This window comes from Hesperophylax consimilis, chromosome 30 (genome assembly GCF_061612785.1).
Source record: "Hesperophylax consimilis isolate HC1 chromosome 30, BYU_Hcon_1.0, whole genome shotgun sequence".
In the NCBI taxonomy this organism is placed as follows: Eukaryota; Metazoa; Arthropoda; class Insecta; order Trichoptera; family Limnephilidae; genus Hesperophylax; species Hesperophylax consimilis.
In genome coordinates, this window is record NC_142865.1 from 2,404,695 (window position 1) to 2,414,172 (window position 9,478).

The following is a 9,478-nucleotide window of genomic DNA, read 5'->3' on the forward strand; positions in this document are numbered from 1 at the left end:
TGCAACCATCTCCTCTGGCTCAAGCATGTTGACTGACGAGTGAAGAATACAGATAAAAAGGATGGTTTTGGATGACGTCAGAGCCACAGCGTGTCCCTGCAGTGTCCCGCGGATTTGGGTGCCCAGTGGCTCAAGATTCTGAGTCCGGACACAGAATCCGGACACAGAGTGTCCCGTGTGAAGGAAGCCTTACAGAAAGCATGGCTGAAGTTCAGCTACAAGCTTTATTGGATCATACAACCGACCGTATTTTACTATGCCAAGAAGATATCATTCGCAGTTTGGATCAAGCGAATGTTAGCCACATGAAATTCATTTTCAAATGGGGTTGTGACGGAAGTTCAGGACAAAGTGAATATAAACAAACATTTGAGGATGAACGCGTATCAGATGCGAATGTATTTTTTACATCGGTAGTACCCTTACAACTCATTTCTGTGGATCCAAAATCAGAGGCAGTAGTCGTGATTTGGAAGAATCCTAGACCATCGTCTCCTCGATTTTGTAGACCACTGAGACTACAATTTTTGCACGAAAGTGCAGAATCTACGGTCAGTGAGGTGCAATATATTGAAGAGCAGATAAAGTCACTTGTTCCCTTTGAGAATATAATATATGGGAAAGAAATCTCGGTTTCGTACAATATGGCGTTCACAATGATCGATGGCAAAGTATGCAACGCAGTCGCATCCATAAACTCTACGCAACGATGCTATTTATGTGGAAGTACTAGCAAAGATTTCAATAACATCGATGCTGTTTTGCAAAAAGAAGTCAAAGAAGAGAATCTGAAGTTTGGACTTTCAATATTACATGCTTGGATAAGGTTTTTTGAATGCTGCTTGCATTTGTCGTATAAACTTGGCTTAAAAAAATGGCAAGCACGCAGTGCCGAAGAAAAAGAGATGGTAGACACGCGCAAGAAGATCATTCAAAAGGGATTCAGATCAAAACTGGGACTTATTGTCGATCGTCCGAAACCTGGTTACGGAAATACCAATGATGGAAATACAGCTCGACGCTTTTTTGAAAATTCGAAGACATCTGCTCTCATAACATCATTGGACATAGATTTGATAGAACGGTTTCACGTCATCTTACAAGTCATTTCGAGTGGACATGAAATCAATTCTGATAAGTTCCATAATTATACGCTGACAACTGCGAGGAAATTCGTTGAGCTGTATCCATGGTATTATATGCCTACTTCGGTGCATAAGTTATTGATTCACGGTCCACAAATTGTAGCTCACGCATTGCTACCAATCGGTCAGTTATCCGAAGAAGCACAGGAAGCGAGGAACAAGGATATTAAAAGATATCGCGAAGACTTTTCCAGAAAGTGTTGGCGAGTAAAAACAATGGAAGACGTTTTCAAGCGGCTTCTGGTAACTTCCGATCCATACATCTCCAGCATCAGAAAACTGCCACAGAAGAAAATGAAAAGTTTATCAAAGGAGGCAATAGGATTATTACTTTCTCCTGAAATTCAAATCGCACCACGACTGAACACGGAAGACTCTGATGTGGATTCTGACTCTGAGGACTTCGAGAGCGATACTGATTCGGATAGGGCATAGGGTTAATCAGATTAAGTTTTGAATTTTAAGACAACAATGCTTCGATATATTTTCGACTGATATTCTGTTATTTAGTTTAATAAACAATGACGTTTTCAGTATGTTAATTGTTGTAATTATTGATCTCCTACTGTCTATATATTTTCGGGTTTTCATGCGTCTCGTTGCTATATTGGATCCACCATTGTGTTTGGATAATTTTTAACTTCAAATTCGTAATCAGCGACCTCAAAAACCCCTGAGTGATGAGTTTTGTTTGAATTAAACGTCGTTTCGGGGTTTCCGCCACGTTTTGGGGGTTCGGCCCCACTGTGAGACGGCCCTAATCAAAATAAAAAATAACCTCCTCCGTAAATATAAAGTTTATTTGACCGGGCGGGAGGTTCAATTCGGACATTGCAGATGTGATCTGAAGGTCCGTCCTAGTTATCTGAAGATACCTACGTATTAATTAGTATTTTGAGCCAAATAGCTTCACAGTGATGTCAAGCTAGTTGGTAGTCAAAAGTGTTTTCCGTAATCATCGTATCACCAGTAAAGGGGCAAAAATTAAAAAGCAACCATTTTCAGCAACAAACAGACCCAAGACGCCCAGTTCAAGCAGATATGTGAAGGGAGCTTAGTGTGGAGTCAGCTAGTGCTAGTGCTAGTGTTTCCGGGGAAGTGTTATGAAATGAACTTTCTCAAAATTAAAACATTCAACCCCGCAATATTTTTTTGATACCAAGTACTTTATATATTTAAATATTTTGCTAGGGTAACCCCGTGGTTGCGTTCAACGGGGGTGTTAACCACGACCGGGGGAGGCGGGGCTAGGCCGCCGGTCCCCCGGGGTGCGGTATAATAATTGGTTATAAAAGATAATCCAACGACTTACGGGATTCATCGATAAAAGTATGTAAAAATACACATTTTTGATAATAATATTGTTCCGTAAATTGATCCAGCACAGTGAAAAAAGTATGGCAGCGCTATTTGAGCAGCTTTATAGGTTAAAAACCCAAACGAAGGATTATTCTACCTTTTAGGCCGGTTCTACTAATGGCGAATAATACAAATGGTATTGCTATCGGAGTTCACCAGCAAAGGGGCAAACATTTCCTGTGGCCATATTCTGGTAGGGACAAAAGTAACAACAACGAATTTCCGCAGCAATATTCAACAATAAGGACACCTGAGGCAGCCAGTTCAAGCAGATATGTGATGGGACATTAGTACGGAGTCAACTAATGATAAATACTGATTGGTAGGGACAAATGTAACAAGCAACGAATTCCCGTACCCATATTCAATACTAAGGACACCCGAGGTAAAGAGTTCAAGCAGATATGCAGAGGCAGCGTAGTTCGAAGTAAACTACAGATAAGTACTGACTGGTAGGGACAAAAGTAACAAGCAACGAATTCCCTTACCCCTATTCAATACTAAGGACACCCGAGGTAAAGAGTTTAACCAGATATGCAGAGGCAGCGTAGTCCGAAGTCAACTAATGATAAGTACTGACTGGTAGGGACAAAAGTAACAAGCAACGAATTCTCGTACCCATATTCAATACTAAGGACACCCGAGGTAAAGAGTTTAACCAGATATGCAGAGGCAGCGTAGTCCGAAGTCAACTAATGATAAGTACTGACTGGTAGGGACAAAAGTAACAAGCAACGAATTCCCGTACCCATATTCAATACTAAGGACACCCGAGGTAAAGACTTCAAGCAGATATGCAGAGGCAGCGTAGTCCGAAGTCAACTAATGATAAGTACTGACTGGTAGGGACAAAAGTAACAAGCAACGAATTCCCGTAGCCATATTCAATACTAAGGACACCCGAGGTGGCCAGTTCAAGCAGATATGCTGAGGCAGCATAGTTAGAAGTAAACTAGTGATAGCACGAGAATGGTGAACACGAAGGTCAGTTTAAATGAATTGTGTAAAAGCATTGAAAAATTGGAAAACCTATCTACAGATCTGATATTGTTGCTATAAATCCAGTATTATTAGATGACTGGATAGCGAACCGTCCGGATAAAACAATGAATGCATCATTTTGTGATACGCCTTAGCACCTGCGTGATTATAATTCATTTTTATACATGATTAAAAGTTGTCACTGACATATAATACAGTCAAACTTGGTTATAACGAGCACGAGAGGACTGACAAAATTTGCTTCTTATAGCCGTTAACTGTTTACAATTGTACGTAAGTTTTTTAAAAGTCGTGTGTACCTACCTACCTGCCTTAATCAATATATTTGCAAAAGAGCAGTATATTTTCAAAATACGAGTAGGTATTACATAGAAAAATACACTTTTATTACTCAAATTCAATAATATAGTCATAAGAATCACCTATCAAAGGAAGACAAAAATCACATCAAAGATGCTTCATGACTATCAAACAACAAAATCCTTCAATTTCCACTTTTGATTTAGCTTTACTGCGAATGATCGTCCTGGGGAAATTTACCGGTTCAAAAAACCTAAATACAGAAAACAAGAGCCAAGATGATTATCTTCTTGCCACGGTTTTGAGGAAATTTGGCCTCATTGAGAATATCAATGAAGGTGACCTCGAAGGAACCGAAGCACCTGAGTCGATATGAAGAAGATGTTTGTCAGAGCACGGAGAGAACATACTGTTACACCGGTCGAGTCACAAATAAATAGTGGATCTCTGGAAGGTTCGAGAATGCTCCGGAAGCTTCGTGAAGGCTATGGACGTTTCAAGATGGTACTGGAAAATTCTACAAGGATCGGGGCTGGATGAAGCAATGTACGACTGTTCCAGAGAATACAGGACACGCGACCGACGACGGCTCGGATTGTAAGTACTGCGTGCTTCGGCTGAATAATTAAATGAATTAATACAAACCCAATTGGTGTCAAAAGTGTGATAAAATAATGGATGTTATGCCAAAGGAGGACATGAACCGCTTCAAGACAAAAAAAAAAACAACTAGAAAAGGAGATGGTTGAGAGGTGGTTCAGCAGTTCCCCATTGCGAGCGCACGGTGACTGTCAATCAGCCAACCGAGTTGAATGCTTGCTCCGGTTCTTTTGACGGGGCCATCTGCAGATTCTCCATCTACCGTGGTAGTCTCGGCTGGAAGAACAGTTGCAGCGTGCCAAAGAAGAGCAGGTCCGCCGACAAGAACAGACTCTCCTCATGATGTCACTTCCATTTTTCTTCAAAATTCGAATTTTTTCTGTGTGAACTGATATTTGAGTAAACCATTATAATTTTTCTACGAATAGAATGAAATGGAATCCTGACGAACCCATACCGGATGCTTTTTTAGAGCAGCTGGAAGCCGAAGACTTCTCTGAAGCCGATAGCAGCAACAGCAGCTTTGGGGAAGTACAGGAGGCCATCGAATCCGACATCGAGGAAGCCGAAGAGACATTTGATGAGGTGATTTATATAATTAAAATCAATACTTTTTGTAATGTTTATTTTTTTATTCCGTCAATAAAATCAAATGTTTTTCAAATTTTTTTTCAGTCTGCTTCGTTTTTTGCGCCACAGAAGAGGCTCATCAAATGCTCTTCATGGATACTGATTCGATGGTGGCGCCTGCTATCCAAGGCTCCAGTGGAGATCTGGCAAGCGGCGGTGGGCATGTAGAAGGTATATACATTGTAATGAATAAAATAAATAAATAAAATAATAAAAATAAATACTTGGCGTAGGGGACACCGTGATTACACAAAATCGTTGAATAACGTGACAAACTTATATAGGTCTGCACCATTTTTTTAATTTTTCTCCAAGGCTTTGTTTCTCTCTTTGTACTTTTAAACTGGTCTATAAATTTTGAGCTCACAGATTGTGTGCTACCCAGAGACTTTGTCTGTAATTCCAAAATTCAACTACGCGGAGGAAAAACCACTGCCCAAAAACCAGATATGTCTCTACTGGTAAACCTCCCAGCTATCAATGGCCAGTATGAAGCTGGCATAGCCGTTGGTACTGATGCATCACTTGAAGATGCTCGTAAGCTGAGCGTATTGAAGATAAATAGCTCTCAACATTCTATTACATGAGCCTGGCAATACTTTGCTTCTAGTCCACTAAGGGCTTATTATGCATCTGCAGCACATGTTTGTACTGCTATGGCCTTCTGTCGCACTTTAGGAGCCTCAAATGTCAGGTGCGGTGATTTCGATGTTACAGCCACTGAAATAAAGCCTACACCTGATGAAGTTGCTGCTATCCATGCAGCCATAACCCAAGACACTGTCCTGACTGCAGCCACTGTAATCGTGGCTACAAAGGCCAATTGGTGGGTAACCAATCACCATACCGGACAGGGTGCTGTGACTGGTTATATCAAAAAGGTTCTAGAAGTTAAGATGTCTGCGTTCAATGAAAACGACAGGACACAGTTTGCTCATACAGTAGGACATTGGGCATCAACCCGTTTTATTCTTGAATGTGCTGACATCAAACACATCTTGAAAACACATAGCGCTACTGGGATTGCCACTGGCAATCTGGTCTTAAGTATGGATGCCAAACAAAGATTTTCTAGCATGCCTGCAGGTACCCATAGGCTCGCTGTGGCAGTGGAAGCAGCCAAGCGTCTACTCAGAACTAATCTTGCACTTGCTTGCCCAGATGTTTCTTCATTTAAAGTACTCCCAGATCTCCAGCGCGCAATCACAGATATGCCTGCACGCTACCATATTGGTGCACTTTACCTTTGTGGAGCTGAAGACATCACTCAAAGAGCCTTATTTTCTGACACCGACAATGAAGCCTACCTTGGGAGACTAGGGACATTTGTCACTATTATGCTTCCTAAGTCATCCCTTTCGAAGTCCCCTCATTTCACTGAAACAAAAGTTACATCATACGATGATTACAGTCCTGAATGGAGGGCTTACCTTGAGGGGTACAGGCGAGTCGCTCAGAAAGGTATGTCAGGTGGGTATGAACGGGTTGGTCTGAACGCAGATGGATGCACGCTTGAAGAACTTGAATCTATTAATGCTGTATTCATGCGCAGAGGTATCCCTTTAGGCGAGGCAGCATCAGGCAGCAAGTAGAAATGGAAGAGGACATACTTTGCCTTATTGCAGACCCTGACGAATCTTGTTATGATACCACAGGAATTTTTGAGAGAATGAAAGACTTTGATTTTTAGACCTTAATCCTTATTTGATCTTTATATCTACCTTGTAGATGTTATTGTTTGTTGTATAGACATAATTTCTTTTTCCATGCATAATTCCATGTGTAACCACCTCATGTACAACCTTTTATAATATATGCATAGATCATGTTTTTGTAACTTTGTATACTTATGTTTTTGTTTATATAAAGACCTCCTTGCTGAAATATGCATTAGGGCTAAACCTGTTATACTTTAAAAATTGTTTATATATACATATATATATATAAACTATTTTATTTATATTGTGCTGCCTTTGCATTATATTTTCAGAATGGGAGCAGATGGAGCAGCAAAGTGCTGACAGTGATGCAGAAGCTGGACAAGCAAGCGGTAGTCACGTAGAAGGTATATGCATTATTATATATGCCGTTGGGGCGCTCTCATCATCAGTCGTCAAATGAGTCTGCTGATGACGAAATGGACGGAGCCTTGTTGTCTGATGACGAAATCGAGGCCGTCCATTCGTCACCAGATTCCTTGTATTTGTTCCCTGATGATCCGAGCGCAGCCAGCTTCTCTTGGACTGGCATTTCTTCATTTGCCGGTCAAAGAGAACGGTTCGTGCCCGAAAAGTCAGGAGCAATTAGAGAGTTTTTGACTCCATATGATTCTTTTCGTGCTATTTGGACAGATGAAATTCTGGATCATATTGTTGAAGAAACGAATAAGTATTCGAGGGACTCTCGTGTTCATGGTGACCGAGGCAGTTCATGGAGGGGCACAAATCGCCATGAGATTTTGTTTGCTTTTTACACGATGCTAGGAATTATTTGCATGCCGAGCATAAGGTCGTGTTATTCAAACACTTGGTTAATGAAGACTTCTGTATTTCGGCAACTACTATCCCTTGCTTGTTTTAGTGAGTTGACAGTGATCTAATCCACACTAACTCTGAACACAAGAAACTTGCAAAGTTATTGCCAATAATTAATCACTTGAATGCAAAATTTCATTTCACTTTATATTCCTAGCCAGAACATTGCAGTTGACGAATCTCTTACAATGTGGAAAGGTCGTTTGGGTTTTAAACAATACATAAGAACAAAGGCTGCTAGATTCGGGATTAAATCTTTTGAGTTGTGCGAATCTGCCACTGGATATTTGTGGTCATTTAATATTTATACAGGAAAAGATCATTCACTTGCTGGTACATTCGCGGAAAAAGTGTTGAAATCAACACTTACGGTGGTGAATTTAATCAGGCCACTTTTGAATAAGGGTTATAGCCTGTGAATGGACAATTGGTTCAACAAGACTGACTGCGTCGGGACATTGCGTACTAACAGAACCGATGTTCCGCCAGCAGTCGGTCGAATGAGCTTAAAGGATGGACAAATGTTCGGTCGCCACGCTGGTGATGTTGCCATACTGTCGTGGCAAGACAAGAAGAAGTTGACGACAATATCGACATTTCATGGCGCGGAAAATGAAATTGGTTGTTCTAGGGGCAGGGAGCAAGTATACAAGCCAACAGTTATCAGAGACTACAATAAATACATGGGGGGTGTCGATAAAAAAGACCAGATGCTGGAACCTTACTTACTTGACCGTAAGAGATGCAAAAAATGGTATCTCATACTGTTCAAGCGCATGCTCAATGTGAGTATTCTTAACGCGAAAATTTTGCATTCCCAGTCACAGAGTTCGGAGGTACTGCACATGAATTGGCTCTTGTTCAAGAGTTAGCCGACCATCACCTCACGTTGTCAGTGCCTCCGAAATACAAGTTTGTATTTTATGAGGCACGTTTAATATTATTTATTATTATGTAAAAAAAAATAAAAATTCATCTCATATGCTCATGGAAATGTAACCATGTTTAATTTGTATGCTTATTGTCATAATTGTATGTGATATATTCTGTTGGCGAGCCAACAAACAATAAATAAATACATAAATCATTTTTTTTATTTTTGTCTAGCTACATTCAATAATAACTATGAATTTGAAATTGTTTCTAGCTGGTTGTCCAAAAAAATTCGAATTATACCAAAAGTATCCCTATCACTATTGAGAGCTAACTTCACACCAATTCCCAAAATGACAGTTTGTTAGTTATTACGCGCGCGTTTTCTGGTTTTTGATTATAACGTAAATAAGTGTATATTTACATGTTTTCAATAGATTTCAACAATTATATATGATTCGGCCTGTGTGCTAACGTTTTTGTGTAAATACAATATTCAAATGCAAAGTTTCAGTGTGAAATCACGTAGTCACAAATGTGTCTCGTTTTGTTGGTTATATCAAATTTACGGAAAAGTATGCATTACTTTATATTACAGTAATAATAATTGTATATAATCCCATATATACGACCATAATGCATCGGTTGAAATCGATTGCCGTTGTAATTACGTTTTTTAAAAAAAGAAATTATAATTTAATATTTCCATATTGAATTGAAGTCGTAAAAAAAAAGTGATAACATTATTTACTAAATAATTTATTAAAAATATTTTAGTTTGGACGGTTAATATTTTGAGGTGACTAATAGTTTTTAAATATATTTCTTCAATATATAAAGTGTTATTTATTTATGCTACTCAGAAAAAAGTACATTTTCAAGGCTTTGAAATAATGGTAAGCGATTTTTACATATTTTTGAAGTTTTCATAAAAAAAATGTATATTTAAAAACGCAAATATTTACGTATAACAACACAATGCGATAGTGGATTTCATAATCTTTCCAAAACATTTTTTAGAATGAGGCTACGTTT